The sequence below is a fragment of the Canis lupus genome, chromosome 2 (assembly GCF_011100685.1).
Source record: "Canis lupus familiaris isolate Mischka breed German Shepherd chromosome 2, alternate assembly UU_Cfam_GSD_1.0, whole genome shotgun sequence".
NCBI lineage: Eukaryota > Metazoa > Chordata > Mammalia > Carnivora > Canidae > Canis > Canis lupus.
Window position 1 is genome coordinate 65,326,959 of NC_049223.1, and position 19,449 is coordinate 65,346,407.

The following is a 19,449-nucleotide window of genomic DNA, read 5'->3' on the forward strand; positions in this document are numbered from 1 at the left end:
GGGATCATGACCTGAGCCGAAGGCAGACAGTCAACCACAGAGCCACCCAGCTGCCCCCAGACATATATACTCTTGTGGGCTTTTTCTTTTTTGCATTTTTTCCCCCAAGTGGGATTTTACCACATGGAATTCTCTGCAGCTTGCTTTTCCCTCCACTTAATACATTGTGGACAATAGATATCGTTGTTAACTTTAGTGTTTATTTTTTTTTGTCTTTTTCACGTTTAAATTGTCGATCTGCCTGGAGTTTCTTGTGGTAAATAGTGTCAGACAGAGGTCTCATTTTGTTTTCTTCCAGGCATGTAGTCAATCATGCCAGCAGCCTTTATTAATCAGAACATTCCAGTCATTTCCTCAGCTGCCTAATCCTGCTTGGGTATTTCTAAACAAGTTGCTTCACTTAGACCGTGTGGAGCCAAAGGTGAGAGTGCTCCCTGGTGTGCAGTCTCATCAGCCTCTGGAGTCCAAAACCTTCAGAGAGCATCTGGTCTGGAACCTGCATCTTGCAGATGACCACTCTGAAGCAGAGAGGCCGAGAGAGCAGAGAGATCAGAGTGGCCTCATAAGAAGAACCCAGGGGTTGGGGTCAGCCAGACCTGTGGGTAAATTCCAGTTCGGAAGCTTCTTAGCCCTGGGACTTTGGGTAAATTACTTAAGCTCCTAGAGACCCAATTTTTCTCACCTGAGAAATGAATATTTGAATACCTACCTGGCATGAGGACTGGAGGAGACGTCTATACATTCCCTGACACATATACAACTCTCAATAAATGACCACAATTTTTAGAGCAGCCCTAGGACATACACCAGCTATTTTGATTTTTAGTCTAATTCTCTTTCCATTGGACCAGTGTTCCCCAAAATGTCATACAAGTGATTTCAGGAGGCATAGAGATGGATATTTTTATTTTATTGCAATTTATTTAACGCAATTGTTTGACAGTAACTTCTGTTGATGGTGAGTGATACTATCTTTTGATTTACCTGAGTATTATAAAGTTCATCTTCATAAAATAAGTGCACTTAGGGTCAAAAGTTTGTTGATTTACAAAGATGATTAAGTGCATTATAATAGAGGTGGAATATGGTAAATACTGTACAGATGGCTTGTAAATGGTTGAGTGTTTTGCATACAGTGCTTCCTCATGCCATTTGTTCTGTGTGGTCAGGCAATGCCCTCTCTGGGGAGGGGGAGACCAGTCTCAGCTGTGTAGGGTAAGCACATTAGCACCTCCTGTCTGGCTGCTTCTCTCTGGGGTCCACCCGGTTCATCCTCAAAAAGTAACAGACCTCCAATGGCTTTTGTTCTCATTGTTGAAAGGAAACAAAGAGTTTTCAGCTTCACTGGCTCTTGGTGTGTGTGTGTGTGTGTGTGTGTGTGTGTTTGGTGTGTGTGTGTGTGTGTGTGTGTGTGTCCTGAGCAAGCCAGAAGTTCCTTGAGGGCAGAGACAAGCCCCCTGTCTGTCTTTGTAAAGAGCTGGGCACATAGTTGATTCTCAGTTTATACTTATGGAGCAATTGAGGGTTTTTCCCCTTCAAGTAGTCTTTGGCTATTTTGGGGAAAACTTAGTGTTTTACAGACTTCTGTCAACATTTATAGAGTATCTACAATGGGAATGATAGAAATGTGGCATGCATGCCTTTGCCCTCCCTCCATCACTACCCCATATCCATAGCAGACATCACACGTTGATGACAGAAGCTTTTCTGACTGGGTCAGCCTCAGAACCCTTCCTAAAGCCTCCTTGAATTAGTGGAGCTGACAAGTGAGATGAAACCTTTTGGCCATTCCTGACCTACAGTATGTTAGGGCAAGGATGTGGGGACCACAGCATAGTTTCTGACTTTGCCTACATGTCTAGGACAGTATCTCCTTGCAGGGCCCCCCATTTCTCTCATGACACTGCTTGAGGGGAGGAGTATTGAGTCCAGGACAGGAGGGCTTCTTGGAGAGGCAGCAGAGATGAAAACCTGCCTTCTAGGCTGTTGGCTTTTTCCCCATTTCATCTGGACTCAGCGGGAGTCCAAAAGTACCTCTGCCTGAGTGTGGTCACAGCAGGGAAGAGTGTGCCTGCCTCTCGGGCTGGAACACTCTCCCTACCCAGCACAGGGTGAGTGCTGTGTCAGCAAAACCTGCCAGACTGTTAATCTTGAGATAACAAATGGCAAATGGTGAGGTGTGAGCCCAAGAGCACTTGAAACACAGCGTGACAGTTGTCAGGTGGTGGGACAATTTACTTACTCTGGGGAGGAGAGAAGGCTGGAGTCTGGGGTGGCAGTGGGGGGCGGGGTGGAGAATTCCTCAGCATTCATGGGGAGAGGATTCAGCTCTATTCAATTCTGTTTAGTTCAAGAGACATTTACTCAGCATGGACGGTGCCAAGTCTTGTCCTGGGCCCTGGGGACCCTCCCCTTCCCAGGGGGGCCTTCCTCTTCCCCTGGGGGAATCCACAATTCATTCATTCTATGAAACTCTACTAAGCACCTACTGTGTACCAAATAGTGTGTCGGCCGCCTGTGATACAGAGAGGGACAAATGAGCCAAGGCCCTACATTTCTGGGACTTACATTCTGTTGGTAGAGAGATGCAGATACATATTGCAGCAGGCAAGATAGGTGAGGTTATATTTCAACAACCAACCAAAGATCTCAGTGACTTAACCTGACAGAAGTTGATTTCGTGCTCGCTCAAGTTTACTACAGGTCTAGGTGGCTCTTGAGGACAGCTGTCCCCCATGTGCTGGTTGCTCTGATACTGTGGCATCTCTGTGTCAACATATGCTCTCTGGTGGCCGCCGCAGAGGAAGAGAGAGCACAGAGAATTGGGGTTGACCTCCCAACTGCTGTCACTTGGAAGTGACATGTGTCACTTCCACTTATGTCTCCTTGGCAAAATTAAGTCACATAGATGCTCCTAACCAGTGGGAGCTGGGAAGTCCGACTTCTCATGTTTCAAGATGATGGAGGACCAAAAAATACTGGTGAGCAGCAGAGGTGCTTACCACAATGTGTATTTACAGATTGGGATGAGCCAATAAAAGAAAATAACAGAATTCCATGACAGAATATATATTTGCCCGCTCAGGCTGCCATGACAAAATACCACAAGCTGGGTGGCTCAGAGAACACACATTTTTCTCACAGTTCTCAAGGCTGGAAGTCCAAGATCAAGGTGTTGGAAGTCTTGATTTCTTCTATGATTTCTCTCCTTGTCCAGCTTCTCAATGTGTCTTCACATGTTTTTTTCCTTTCTCTGAACATGCTTCTCTGATGTTTCTCTTCTTATAAGGACATCAGTCAGATTGGATCAGGGCCCACCCTAAAGGCCTCATTTTACTTAACCACTTTTGTAAAGGTCTTGTCTTCAAATACAGTCAGAGTCCGAGGTACTGGACATTAGGGCTTCTACATACAAAATTGGAGGAGGCGCAGTTCAGCACATAACATAATGTAACCGCGGGACTGAATCTTGATGAAAAAGTTGGGAAAGTGAGGTATGACGGAGAGCTGGAGGTTGAGGAGGACTTGGCAAAATGAAGAATGGAGAAAGAGTATTCAGGGAAAAGGAACAGCAGTGCAAAGGCCCTGTGGGTGCAAGGAGACCTCACATCTAGAAGATGACTCTAGGATAAGATTATTTTACTATCTTGGTGTGTGAGGATGGAGTGGAGAGGGTGGTGCTGGGATCAGACAGTAGGGAGGGTTGACTGAGAAGGAGTTTGAGCTGAATCTTAAAGAAAGCATGATTCCACCTTGAGGTGGAATCTTTCCAGGTAGAGGGATCATCAACAAGAGGGGAATGAAAACTGAAAAGTTTGAGTCTCCCCAGCAGGCAGGGACTCTCTGGAGGGCATATTACAAAGTAAGAGGAGGGTAAACAAGGTTGCAGGTGTGAGCAGCCCCCAAGAATTTTCTATGGATGCTGGGATGCCCACTGCAGGATACCACACGATCTTCCCTTCCTCCAGGAGCTGTGGAACCTCCCCAGAACACAAGTGCGATGGAGCGAGAGCCATGTGAGGGAGGGAAACCTGAGAAGAGGAGATTAATGGTGGTGGGCAGTGGGCGAAAGACAAGGAAGCCTTCTTGAGCTCGTTGGTTTGGGCTGGCAATGGCGTTCAGTGTGAGCATGTGGGATTCTTGGAACGTGGCTCCCTCGAATGCAGCGCCTGTTAGAGAGATCCCTGCAAGAGGATCACAGTTATTTGCCTGAGAGCCAGGCTCAGCTGGGAGCAAAGCCAGACTTGGATCTGGGGTCCTGGGCCCTAAAAGGGAGTCAAAAGAAAAGATTTTCAGATATTTCCTGCTTCTTAATTCCACTCTGAGAACTGGGCTGACTTATAGCTAAACTCTTGGGTATTTGTGAAATTTTATTTTTTTTTAAAGATTTTATTTATTTATTCATGAGAGGCAGAGAGAAGCAGAGACATAGGCAGAGGGAGAAGCAGGCTTCTCGCAGGGGGCCCAATGCGATTCCAGACCTGGAATCACACCCTGAGCCAAAGGCAGATGCTCAATTGCTGAACCACCCAGGCATCCCCAAATTTCCTTTTTCAAGTCTCCTTCCATCTAGTGTACATTTCTCCTATATTGGGGCCAGGACCAGGGCTAACATATATTGAGGATTTACTATCTTCCAGACATTATTTTCTTTTCTTTTCTTTATCCCATGTCCACTTGCATTATGATTATGTAAGGATGCTTCATTTTTTATTTTTTATTAAAATGTTTTTTATTGGAGTTCAATTTGCCAACATATAGCATAATACCCAGCGCTCATCCCATCAAGTGCCCCCCTTAGTGCCCATCACCCAGTCACCCCATCCCCCGCCCACCTCCTTTTCCACCACCCCTTGTTCGTTTTCCAGAGTTTGGAGTCTCTCATGTTCCAGACATTATTTTAAATGTATTGCACATGTTAACCCATGTATGCCTTGTAGAAACCCTAAGAAGGTAGGGATTCTAAATATCTTTATATATATTTTACATGGGATGAATCTGAGGCACAGAGAGGTTAAGTAATTACCTCAAGAACACTCAGCCAGTGAGTGGAGGTAGAGCCCACTCAGCCATTGATGGAGGTAGAGCCCACACCATCTCGCTCTAGATTCTCTGGAGCTACTTGGAGCTGCAGTCTTCTGCAGGGGTAAGAGTGAGTAGGCTCTGGGAGTTCTTAAAGGTACAAAGAAGTCTAGACAATGCATTGTCTCCTGCTGCTTCAGAGTCAGCAAAGGACTAATCTTGTCCACTGTGCTGTGATGCATTGAGGCCCCTTGCTGCAAATGGTGCTCTGCTTCTTCTCTCAGGTGAAAATAAGGTAAGATTCTGGTAGCAATTCCAATGTGTGTGCATGTGAGTTTCTCCAACATGAGTTGAGCATCCTGTGAGTCAACTCCATTCTGACGCCACCTGTCTGGACGTGGCATCAAATCCTCCAGGTTGAGGGCTCAGTCTCATAAGATTGCCTTCCTCTTCAAATGCCAATTGCTAGTCCAGGTCATCATCTGTGCTTCTGATCAACTGGCTATAAATCAGAGATGCCACGACCCTCTCCTTGGGTTGGATTAATTTCCTAGAGTGGTTCCCAGAACACAGAGGAACACTTGATTTAGTAGATTACCAGTTTATTATAAAAATATATAACTCAGGAACAGCCAGAGAGAAGCAACCCATGGGGCAAGATTGACAGAAAGGGGCTCAGAACTTCCATGCCCTCTCCAGGCGCACCACTTCCCCTGAACATCCACGCATTCACCAGCCTGGAAGTTCTCCAAACCCTGTCCATTTGGGATTTTTATGGAGGCTACATCACACAGGCATGGCTCATTAAATCATTGACCACCCCCAAAAGAACTCCATCTCCAGCCCCTCTTCCCTCCCTTGAGATCAGTGGGGTGGGACTGAAGGTTCCAACCCTCCAATCATAAGGTTGGCTCCACTGTCGACAGACACCCACCCTCTCCCCACCTCACCTTAAGTGCTTCCAAAAGTCATTCATTAACATAACAAAAGATACCTGTACTGTTTCCACACCTCGGAAATTCCAAGGCTTTTAGGAGCTCTGTGCCAGAAACTGGGACAGAAATCTTTCTTACTGTAAATCACAGTGCATGAGGGTGCTCCCTAGGAAAGGGCTTTCATTTTCCCTTCGTTATTGGCAGTTAATGTTTAAGGCCAAGCTCTACCCCCTGCTCCGGGACTACTGTTACCATGAGGCCAGCCCAGGGCAGCTTTCCATGGGTCTACACCCTGGCCTTACTGGGGGCGCTGGAAGGGCTTTGATGGGAAGGTAACAGGACATCTCCACAGCCTAGTGCCCGTGGAGGAGCATCACCCAGGAATAGCAGCCTGAACCCAGACCCTGAACTTTGAAGAAAAGAAAGCTGCAAGTCAGTGAGCAAGTTGGGTTCAGGGCACAGGACAGACAGCTTTTAGTGGAGGGTGTGATGTATGCATTTGATGAATACACATTGAGCATCTGCTGTATCCCTGTTCTATGCCCTGGGGATGCAGCAGTTTCCACGACAGGGCTTGCTGTCCTGTTCCAGCATGGAAGACAGGGAGTTAACAATTGAATAAAAAGGTGAAAATGAATCATGAGAAAGGGTTTGAAGAAAAAGAAAGCAGATAGGAGCCATGACTCTTGCCCGCTGAAGGAGCTGCTTTGAACAGTGTGGTCAAAGGTGGCTTCTCTGGGGAGGGATATTGGAGAATCAGCCACAAGAAGACAGCTCTAGAATGTTCCAGGCAGGACAAGGGCAACGTCCCTGAAGCCAGACCAGGCCAAGCGTGTGGAGTCCAGGAGGTTTGAGAGGAGCAGTAGGGGCTGCGGAAGGCAAGGGGTGTGGGGCCAGAGCTCAAGAGGTTGTGGGAGGCCAGGGCAAGTACACTGGGAGCCATGGCAAGGCAGTCAGAGGAACATGGTCAATTCTGCCGGGTGATTATAAAGAGAGTGGTGGGGAGGGGGAGGGCAGTGGTGGTAGGACTGCAATCCCCCTGGGGTGGGAGGGGGTTGCTACAGTAAATGTCTATCAGGTGCTAGATATCAATTTGCAGTCCCCCTGGTGGAGGCTGCCCAGCTGCACCCTATGCCTCGGCTGCCTCCTGGAAGTCGTGAATCAGGGCACTAGTCGGCGGAGGGTGGGCAGCATTGTGGCAGGGGCTAGGGGCACTGGGGACGGTGGGGAAGCTGCCCAGGGGAGCTACCAGGACTAGATGTTTCTAGAGGACAGCAAGGGAGTCACTGGTACCTCTGTAGCTGCAGGTGACATGCTGGGTTGGGGTGAAGGAAAGGCATCTCTTCACATAGGTTGGAGACCTCTACAGATGCTGCCATGGATGCAGATTCCTGGGCCCCTCTGCTGCACCAGGGGAGGTGCTGGCATCAGCAGGCCCAGCCAGCTGGCAAAGTGCTCCCTTCAGGCTCCTTATATTGGCCACTTCCCAGCTGTGAGAAGTGGGAAAAACAGTTGGGTTGAACACCAGGAGAGAGATGCCTGCTACCAGCTCTCTGTAGTAAGGGCTTTCAGTCTTTTTCCTAGTAAAAGGGGTGTGGACAGGGTGGGAATACTCTCAGTATTATAATTATTACACAATTAATGTTTTTGAGCACTTTCGGTTTGCAACCATGCTAAGCACTTTACATAAACTGTCTCATAATCTAATAACAACCTATAAGGTACATACTATCATTACCCCTACTCCCATTTTATAGATGTGGAAGCAGAGTCCAGGGCCATACCACTAGTCAGCTTGCAAACCAGTCTCCGACACCAGGCAGACTGGCTGCAGGGCTCACAGGCTCAGCCACATTGTTCCACAAGTTTTAGCCTTGCCAGGAGCCGGGCCCTATTGGGAGTGGGTCGGGACCCTTTGGGCATGCTGTTTGAAGACATTGCCCCAGCTGAATTGGCATGAGGTTAGTGGAGGAGGTTGAGGTGACCTCAGAATATGAAAATCCAGGGAATATTCTATCAGAGAGCAGCACAAAACAGCCAGGAGCCCAGAACTGCTGGCCATGGCAGGTGTGTGTGTGTGTGTGTGGGGTGCTGCTGGGGACATCAGTTGTCTCTGCCTGCCCAGCACCAATCCTCCTTCATTTTTCATTTGGGAACCTGGCTCCTTACCACTCTTATCCATTATGTATGATATGACTCTGTATCCAGCTCAAGGGTGGGCACATGGGCCAGGTGTGTTCCATGAGGGTGATGGGGAGGACTTTTGTGGAACCATCAAGGAAGAAGTATTCTTTTTCCAGTGGGGGTCTAAGCAGGTAGGATGTGAGCCTGAAGGAGGTGTTGGCTGTGTTGTCTGAGAATCAAGCCAATTTTCTTTTCCCAAGGCAGGGAAAGGCACAGAGAAAAGCAGAGCTGGGATACAGGGAGAGACAAATTCCTGATAAGATTGAGCACTCCTGGTTGCTTAGATTATGGTAAAATGATAAAATTATTCCCTATACTGCTTGAACCTGTTTGAGTTGAATTTAGTGACTTAGTGACTTAAAAGACACAGGTGCCTCTCTCCAAAATCAGTCAGTCCACTGACTAGCATGTGACTCCTCCATCCTGCTAACCCCTCCTCATGGACTCTCTAGTCAAGAGTGTGTGTGTGTGTGTATGCATATGTCTATATGTACATGTCATGGCTGTGTCCATGTGTGTGTCTCTATATGCGTGTGTCTATGTATGTGTCCAATTGTGTCTCTGTGTGTTTGGGTCTATCTACATACATATACTGTGTGTCGTGTGTCTTAATGTGTGTGTGTGTGTGTGTGTGTGTGTGTGTGATTTTATTTATTCATGAGACAGAGAGAGCAGCAAAGACATTGGCAGAGGGAGAAGCAGGCTTCCCATAGGAAGCCCAATGCAGAACTGGATCCCAGACCCTGGAATCACACCCTGAGCCGAAGCCCAGGTGTCCCTCAATGTGTGCGTTTCTATGTGTATGTGTATCTATTTTCATGCATGTATTTCTGTGTGTGTGCGTGTAAAGAGTATTGTAGTGCATCCGGTTGTGCCCAGATGGACCTTGCTGTACTGGGTGGCTCTGGGCTCCAGGTTCTAGAGCTGTGGGAAGGCCTGAGTTATGGCAGAAGTGACAATATTGGGTTATGCTCCACGAGATCTTGATCCTTTTTTCCTCCCTTTTCCAGAGTGGCTCAGTCCAAGCCAGATTGGTCCTGAGGTCTCAGTGGGCAGTAAGGGATTTCTTCTCTAGAATCAAGGGACTGGTATAAACAGCCCTGGGCCAATGATCACACACACACACACACACACACACACACACACACACACCCAGGCCAGGGTTTTTTATTGCTTTTGTGTCTTTTTAAGAAAAATAATTCTCAGCCTCCTTTAATGATCTAAAAGTTCCTAAAAGTGAGGGTCCCCTAGTCAAACTGAGCCCAAAGGCATGTCTTGTTTGGCTTGAAGAATTATTAAAAATCGTTCAAAAATAAGTTTCCAGGGATGCCTGGATGGCTCAGCAGTTGAGCATCTGCCTTTGGCTCAGGTCATAATCCGGGATCCTGGGATTGAGTCCCACATCAGGCTCCCTGCATGGAGCCTACTTCACCCTCTGCCTATATCTCTGCCTCTCTCTCTGTGTGTGTCTCTCATGAATAAATAAATAAAATTTAAAAAAGTTTCCAACTTCAAAGAATCAGGGAATTCCATCTCCAAAAAAATATTCCTATTTCTGAGATCTCTTGAAAAAACTGTGAGAAGGCCTGAGAAGACCAGGCTCATATCACCAAACAGCAATGGCCAACTAGAGCTGAACAGTGGGATGTGTGTTCTCTTGGCTTTACCATGGATCCCTAGTCACTCATTGGCTTTGTGCACTCACACCCGGAGCTGGCCAGCTTCTCTCAATGATCTTTTTGCCTGGCCCCTGGCGGCCTCTGATTTGTGACCCTAGCTCTCGATACAGAGAACCCCAAATATCAGAGCTGAAAAGGATCCTGGCAGTAACCATATTCACACAGAGAATTGAAAATAATGATGGGGGACCCTGGGTTACTGAGAACCTTCCCAGGGAATGAGCAAAATCACTATTATGTCAAGTGACAGTTATGGGCTTGGCATGCCACGTATGTCATGTTAGCAAATTATTACTTTCACTCTGTATGTGTGGCAGGTGTCACAGAGGAGAAAACGGAGGTCAGGGAAGTTATAAAACCTATACAAGGTCATGGAGAAGGCAGCAGAAATGGGATTTGGGTCTTGGTCTTTCTGATTCTATTTCTATCAGATGGCAGGTGAGACCAGCTATATTTGGGAGACTTCTGCTTCTACACTTCTGGGGGTCTTGATCTTTCTGGAGCATTTTGCCATTTTCCCTCCTTCTTTCCCTCGCACTGGGACAGGACCACACCCCTTTGCTGTGGAAATGTCCCTGAGATGAGCCTAAATGCTTTTGCAACACTTGGCAATTTTCAGAATTGTCCAGTCCAACTCCAAATTTAGGGTGGGCAGAGGAAAGTAGCTATAGCAACCACTGCCAGAAAGGACAGGTGCAATTTAACCTCAATTAATGGTCTCTCTACACGCAATTATAATTTAGTGTAAGAAGTCAAAGTAGCAAAGAAGCTGTAGTAAGATTCCTAGTGGGTTGACAGTAATTACCAAATAATTGTTATGGGAATGAATGGGCTGGTCATTAGGGAAAGGTTTTATTAATTTTTAAAAAATCTTTGGGAATGAAGATCAAGGTCTCATATCCATCAATAAAATCCCTGAGAGCCACAGATCCACAAGGCGTTGGACAGGGACTCTGGAGATTAGCTGGGTCTAGCCCTGCCCATAAGAGAGATAAAAAAACCCACCACAAGCAAGACTCCAAAGATGGTCACTCAGCTCTGCTTGTCTATCCCCAGAATTGGGAGACTCCAGCCTTGAGTTGTAGATGGATCCATTATTTCTAGATGGCTCTTTGGCATTAAGAGCATGGGCTCTGGAATCAGACTTTCTGGGTTCCAATCCTGGCTCTATGGCTAGTTGGAGCTTGTTCTCAAATCTCTCAGTGCCTTGGCTTTCTCATCTGTTGAATGGGAGTAACTGTGGTACTTCCATGTTGGGTTGTTGTAAGGATTCCAAAGGTATTATATGCAAAGCTCCTGACCAGCAGGAACGCCTAGTGAATGTTACATGTAAATTAATATTTTTATTATTATTCTTATCATCACCCTTAAGGGGAGCTCTGTCTCACTGTATGGTGCTTGGAATCACAGAGCCATTTCTGTGAAAGTTGGCAGTGATTCCTGGAGCCCTCACCCTCACCCCATCTTTTACCAGAGCAGCCTCAGTTTTATCTGTGTTATGCTTCTACAGATTCTTCTTCGTTTTCTTTTTTTTTTTTTTAAAGATTTTATTTATTTATTTGAGAGAGAGCATGCACAAGCACGGCAAGAGGCAGAGGAAGAGGGAAAAGCAGACTCCCTGCTGAGCAGGCATTTCCCACCCCCCCATGTGGGGCTCCATCCCAGGACCCCCAGGATCATGACCTGATGACCTGAGCTGAAGGCAGACACTTAACCAACTGAGCCACCAAGGGGCCCCTGGCTTCTACAGATTCTTTAATTTTGAAGGAAGTTTCTGTAGCTAAATCCCTTTGGCAGAATTGATCTTGTTTGATTCCATTTTACTGATGAGAACTCTGAAATGCAGAGAGGGAAAGACAAGGTGGATGGATTTAGCAATAAATAGACAGGATGCCCAGTTAAATTTGAATGTCAGATAAGCAAATAATTTTTTTGTGAGTGTATGCCCCAGATATTGCATATGGGATATACTTACTTACTTGTTAGTCCACTTCCATGGTTTATCTGACAATCTTATCCCCAGGTCACATGACAAGGAGGTTCCAGAGATTGGCGCTAGGACCCAGGTTTCCCAAAGTCGCCTGTGCTGCTCTTATTGGACCAGGGGTTTCAAACACATGGTCTGTGTGCTTCCAGTTCCTTCTTCCTGTACCAGGACAGACTGGGTTCAAGAATCATGAAATTCTTTCTTCTGAGCCTTATCTCGGCCTCAGGATTGTTTGCAGGTAGCCACAACTGTTTGGTCAAGGCTGGCCTTCCACATGAGGTCCGTTTTCCATCCTGGCACCCGGTGATGCTGTTGAGCCCTCAGGAATCCTATAGAATTAGACCATCTACACCTCCTCAGTCTTGTCTAGTAGTTGTACTCGTGTCTGACTATTTCCCCAATGAGCCCTACACCTGAGTCCTAGGACAGACATCCATAGGCTTTGCTAGATGAGGAAGCCTGGGTCCCAGTGGACTTCTGGATGAGAAAGCATTTCTGATGCTTTCTTCCCCCCAAATAAGAGCAAAGCACATGAAATCAGGAAGAACCAGGTTCAGACCTGGGGAGGCGGTGGGCAGAGGGGGAGGCCTTCCATGTTTGAAGTCGATTTGGGGCTTTTTATTTCAAGTGGGCACAAACACACCTGCCTGTGGGTTCATTGCGGGTATGCAGGTGATGTTGGCCAGGTGGGGCCAAGGCAAATAGCCAGCATGTGCCCTCAGTGCTTCAGGCCCCTGGGCATGTGAGCTCAGGATTGCTAGATCTTCCTATTGGTCTAAAAAAAGCCCAAATTCAGATTTAAAAAAAAATAAGTCTCCCGTTTTGTAAATAACAATTTTACATTTTCCCAAGGAGCTCATCTAAGCTAGCAAAACACTGCAGCGTTCAATCATGGGGGGAAAGGCAGGCCGTGACAATTCTTTAGCATTCCCATGGAGAATTTGGGGGCCATCCAGCTCTAAGTCATCCCAGGCTGGCCCACGTGGAGGCCTCACTCACTGATTCCTGTGCAGGGATAACGGGATAGGGTGGCCCCCACCTCACTCAAGGAGAGACAAAACAGAGAGATTAATAAAGATTCCAGCCTTGCTGATCTATCATCTTCTGGCACCAAATTACACACGTATCCCATTATCATTACAGAGCTTTTGGGTTAATTGCAAATCAGGGAGTTAAGATTATTAATGTGAGTGGAAGCTTATGGGGGTGAAGGGAGAGCTCAGATCCAGCTGGCTTCTGTCCTGCCCTGGCTTCAGGGCCCTCTCGCCACCTGCTGACCTCCTACTCTCTCCCACATCGGTGATGCTCTGGAGCTCCCCCTCACCACCCCAGTTGGCTTGTGCACGTGCCTTCCAACCATTTCCTGAGAACTCTTTGTAGCAGAAGCATTAAAAGCAAATGTGCTCATTACACCTGATGGCGTACAATCCATGCAGAGGAAATTAGTAATGATTAGGGCGTCATTAGAGGGAGATGTCTCTCTTCACCCAAAATATTGACGGCAAAAAACCCAGCCGGGCAGATAACAAATGGATAAGACTCAGACACACAAAGCACTGTTGTGATGATCAATGTTGTCCCGAATATACCCCAGACGTCTCCAAAACAGAACAGTTAGCAGCTGTTCCAGGTCTTTTCAGCTGTTGCAAAAAGGTATTTCGATGTTCTGATAACATTCTTTCCATCCAGTGTTTAACCAGACTCCTTAGGATATGACCATGGAATGGAATACATGAGTAATGTGGGTTTTTATTTTGCAGAGGTCACGAACTGCTGGCCTAAGCTGCCTTCAGATACAATTCACTTAGGCTGCATAATGCTTTATGGAAAAAAAAATCAGAATAGATTGCCTACATGTAAATATCCAGATTCCTAGCTTCTCTAGCAAAACTGGACTATGGAATAACACAGGGCCCATATCTCTGCATGACAAAAGTTGAGTATTGACTGCCCCACTAAATGTACCACCAGTTTAACCACAGTCTCCACCACTCCTTATTGCCCCAGTGGTATGATGCAATAGTGGTTCCCATTTGTCATAGCACTTACAATATCACCACCTAGCCCTCTTCCCTCATTGAATGACTAACTCTGGGCACTTGAGTTTATAATCATGTTTGGATTTATCCTTTAACTTAAGACAATCAAATTGATCTTTCTTGAAAACAGGTTGGATGGTGCTGCCCACTTCCTTCCCTCCATCACCAAGTGACTGTAGGATGAAGGCCACACACCCATTCAAAGCCCTCTGTGACCTTCCAATTTCCCCTCTTACAGGGCTCCATGCACTTGGATCTCCAAGCAAGCCTGGACTGCCTTCCACATGGAGCCACACCTGATCCCTTATCCCTTAGGGCTTTGCTGCCTTAATCCCTCCAACCTAGAAAGCTTTCATCCTGCATCACTTTCAAGGGACTTGTACTCCAGCCTTCAGTACTCCCACTTTCCTTTCTGGACCTTAAATCAGAATGGATATCCCGAGCAACCTGCGTGTCCCTCCTCACTGCTACTCAGTTATCCACAGGCCTAGTTTTAGGCCTTCCTCTCCTACTGTATCATGAGCATCTGGAGGGCTGCTACTTTCACATGTCCAGCTGGCTTTGTTCTTAGCAAGTACCCGATAGAGCTCTCTTGAATGGATTCACTGGGCACCAGATGAATTTCTTTTTCCTTACGCAGTGTGTGACCTCTAATTGAGTAACCAGACTTTGCTAATGTTCTGGAAGAGCATTAATTTCCACCAAGTGCTTTAATTAGGCCTGGTGGTCCTGTCCAGGACCCGCCAGTCATCAGAGGTTAAGGTCTCTTCCTTTTTGCTCTAATTTGGCTGTTCGTGTTCAAATGGCTTCTTCCCAAGGTCCCCATCCTGCTGAGGTGTCTCCTATCTTCTCAGATTAAGCAATTTAATACAAGATGTGTTTACCAGCAATAGTTTATGAGAAGAGAACAGATTTCAGCTAAATCGATCACTCAGAATGTGTTGAGTAACTACTATGCTGGTTGCTGCAAGGTTTCAGAAAGGAACTCATACACTGGTCTTCCACACAGAAAAGTTAGCATACCCTAAGGATAGTACAGTAAAATTTCCCAAACCACACACACTTGTGTAATAGTACCCAGATAACCCAGTTGTGTGAACCCTCCCCTAAGAATAACCACAATTTTGACTTCTAATGGGATATAATAGTCTTTCCAGTTTTTGTAATTTTATATAAATGGAATCATAGGATATTCTGTGTTTTCTTTTATTCAATGCTATATGAATAAGATTAATCTATGTTCTGGCATGCAATCCTATCAATCATTCTTATTGCATTACACTACTATTCAACTGTGTGAATATACCACCATTTATTATCTATTCTGCTAATAATGGACATTTGTTTTACCTCCCCATTTTTTGTCTGTTATGAACATACTAGTCCATGTCCTATAGTAAACACACATACGCATTTCTGCTGCATATATTCCTAGGAGTAGAATTGCTGGGTCATGGATTAGTGCATATTCAGCTTTGGCACATACTGCCAAAAAGTTTTCCAAAATGGTTGTTACTCATTAATTTTTAAGATTTATTCCTTCTTAATTAATTCATTCAATAATGACTTAACACCTGCTTTGTGCAAGCCATTGTGCTAATTGCTGGAGAAAATATAAAGATGGATAAGAACTAGTCATGACATTTACCTATTTTAAAACTGTCAGAGGATATTCATTGCCTGTAGGATAAAATCTAAATGTGTTAGCTTGGCACACAAAATGCTCACCAATCCAGAGTCAAGTTATTTCACCAGGGTCAGTCAAGTCATCTGAATGAATACAGAGAGCCGAATGGGGGCCTATGGAGGTATAAAGCTCACTCATCTCATCTAAACGCATGGGGCAATAATTGTGAATTTCACTTGATTACTGGCAAGAAGGAATTTGGACCTACAATGCCACATCTAATGTTTTAAGAGAAGCTGCATATATGGATTTGACATAAAGTTGTTAGTTTTTAAAAGTTGAAAACTATTTAAAAATATTAAACTATTATGCTGGTCAAACAAAACACAGGTATAAGCAGGGTTTGGGTACAGATTACCAGTTTGCAAACTATGCCTCAAACTTTGTTCTAGAACTTTCCTCTATTCCTGATGTCCCCATGCTCATGCCCCCTCCAATCCCAGTACAAAAACTAGGTCTTCTTTTTCACATCTCTGGGACTTGTGTGTCCCTTTCTATTGCCCTAAGAGGTCCTTTCCCTTTGACTGGCAATTGCCTCTTCTTCCATGTGGCCCCATTCAAGCACCAGGGCTGCCTGAAGCCCTCCTCTCTCATGTAAGCTTCCAAACTATGCTATAATGTTCCTCCAGCCCAGCCATTTGTCTCACCATAATTCAGTGCCTGATCACCTGCCTGTTTTTCTCGCTTGCTCCTCAGGGCTGAGACGTGGGAGCTTACTTTTCTTTGTATCTCCAGCATTTGGTTCACAGGAGGGCCCTATCAATGTTTACTGAGTGAACCAAACACACATACTGTGAATCCATTCCCTTTTCCTCCAGCTCAGTCTCTGGCTTTGATTTCGGGATGCACCCTTCCCCCATATTGTAGAGGTAGAAGCTGGGTCAGAGATACCAGAGCCTTAGTTGTAGCTCAAGGGAGATTTGAGATTTGATCCCACCCAATTGGAATGAGATTCAGGAAAGCTTCCAGTGTAGGGAACATGTGACTGGAGCATTTGGCTACCATCTTGCCACCAGGAAAGCCTAATATTGGAGCCAACTCAAAGAACAGGAGATCTAAAAATGAGAGAGATTGGGTCCTGAAAGTATCACCTGAATCCATCCAGGCACTGCCTGGCCATTTCAGTTACATGAATCAATAAATTCTCCTTTTTGCTTAAAACTTGAGCTGATTTTCTGCCACTGACAAATAAGATAAAGCATACAGAAGTCACTGAAGTACAAAGTAGGATATACAAACTTCATCAAGTACTTACATGAAAATGTGTTTATATACTGAGGAGTTAGAAATCCCATTTATAAAGAAAATGACAGTCATGTTGGATAGATAAGAAGTAGCTAGAAAAGAAGTAGAAATGGTAAAATTGTGGGAAGTTATGTTGCGATACTGAGGACAAAGGAGAGGGAGAGAGGGGCATGCAGGTGAAATAAGCTGGAAGACTTCATGGGGGAAGTGGGATTTTATTCATTTATTCATACACACACATACCTGCATGTGTGGTTGTGTGGTGTATACATATGAGCATAACATGTACCAGGCAATGTGCCAGCATCATACAGTACAAAGTTTTCCCTTCAAGGAACTTATATTTTAGTGAGAGAGTACAAATCAATAACAATTAATCAGACACATAAAATAATTCCCAAGTTGAATTCGGTGCTAGGAGAGACATAAAAAATCATGGAAGATTCTCTTTTGTATAAAGAGTGCAGAAAGACCCCTTTGAGGAAGTAACATTTTTTAAAAAAAGATTGCATTCATTTATTCATGAGAGACACACACAGAGACACAGAGACATGAGCAGAAAGGAGCCTTCTGATACAGGACTCGATCCCAGGACCCCAGGATCATGACCTGAGCCTTTGGCAGATGCTCAACCACTGAGCCACCCAGGTGCCCCAAGGAAGTAGCATTTAAACTGATGTGCAAATTATGACAAGGATCCAGCCTAAGGAGCATACATCTAGGTAAGGGAAACAGAATGTGCTAAGATCATGGAGTGGGGATGAACTTGGTGTGTTAAAGGAAACAAATGCCCAGTGGAACTGATGCATGGTCAGTGAGAGGAGAGAGTCCTATGTGCTATGGTTGGAGAATTAGACAGGGACCACATCATGCATTGTCTTGCTGGCTATGGTGAATAGTTTGGATTTTATTGCATGAAAAATAAGAAGGCACTGAAGGGTCTTGAGAAGAGTAATAACATGATCTGATTTGTGTTCCTAGATCACTCTGGCTATTATGGGAAGAATAGGCTATATGAAGCAATAGTCTATATAGAGGTGCTTGGAGTTCAGACAGGAAGCTCTGGGTGCAATATGGTAGCCCACAATCAAATGTTAGGAATGGAAAGAAGTGGACACATTTGAAATCTCATTGGAAATACAATGAACATGACTTACTTATGGATTAGGGATTGAAGAAAAGAGCAGAAGTAAGGGTGTCTCCCAGGTTATGGCTCCACCATCTTGGTAGATGGGGGTTCCATTTCCTGAGATGGGGAAGACATGATGAGGGGATGAGGCAAGTGTGCTTGGCAGTAGGGCCACTATGAGTTCAGTTTCAAGATTTGGCATGGCCCTTGTTAGGACAAAGAATTGAGACAAGGAGAAAAATAAAGATTCCTGATTTCAGGAGGGAAGGTAAGGAGGTGGTTGGCACATGGTGCATAATTTGGAGATGATTGGGCCAGAGCTGCAAATGGTTTTGATTATCCATGGGATTTAGTCATGTGACCTTTGCTCATACAAATAAAACTTGAGTTGTACCAGCGGAAAAGTATTTGGGGAGACTTGATCAGTAATTCTTTCCATGCAGTTAAACACAGCAGCTCAAGAGTGAGTGATAGCATAATTTAATAATGCACAACATGCCACTGAGATGCAGTCTGGCTAACAGGAGTGATTAATAACCACATACTGCATCTGAGACTTGCTTTCTGTGATGGTGTGGGGAAGGAAGAGACAGAAATTCCCATTCTGTTATGACAAGATCTAGACTTTTGGACTTGATTCCAAAGCAGACAAGATTCATGGTCCACACAGCAAGACCCCAAAGTTACCACACACACACACACACACACACACACACACCCCTATCTTCCAAGATCAGAAAACCTAAGCCAATTGTTCCAACTCTGTTAGATATGGTAGATGATCAAGTATAGATCCATAGAGTCGGAGGCCCTAAATTATAATCCCATGTCATCCAGTAAGTATCCTCTACATGACCTTTGACAAGTTAATACATCCTCTAAGCATCACTCATCCACACATTCTTTCAGAAAGCATTTTTTGAGTGCCAACTACATCCTAGGAAATGTGAAGGTAAAAGGATATTGTGGTGATCATAACACTCTTGGTTTCTGCTCTCACAGAGCTTATAAGTCTAGTTGACTGGTCAAGTTCCAATATTCCTGTCTGCCGAATGAGCTCAATGGACTAGATGATCTTCCAAATCCCCCTTTATTTGTAAACCTTCTGAAATCAAAAGCAAGCATTAAAAATTACAAACTATTTCTGAAGGTTATTAATTAGCTTTCTCAAAAGTATCTATTAGAAAAATTTTTCTGATTATAAAGTAATGTTTTCTCCTTGTAAAACTTCAAACATGGCCAGAAATATATCAAGTAGTAAATGAAATTCCCCACCGCAAATCCCTGTGGTGACATAGGGAAAAATTGAAGTTGTCACTGTGTTCAAACAGTTCTAACATTTTATTTACAGCTTAACATTCTCCAAATCATAATGTGTCTGATATTGCTATTGGCAGACAGCAGTCATTATGTGGTTGTCAGTGCTTATACATGCCATCAAAGCTTGCAGAAGAGGTGATGGCAGCCTGGAATAAAATCCTCAAGATAATAATGGAGCATTATTTTAATAAATTCTGTATCAACAATCCTCCTGATGGCAAA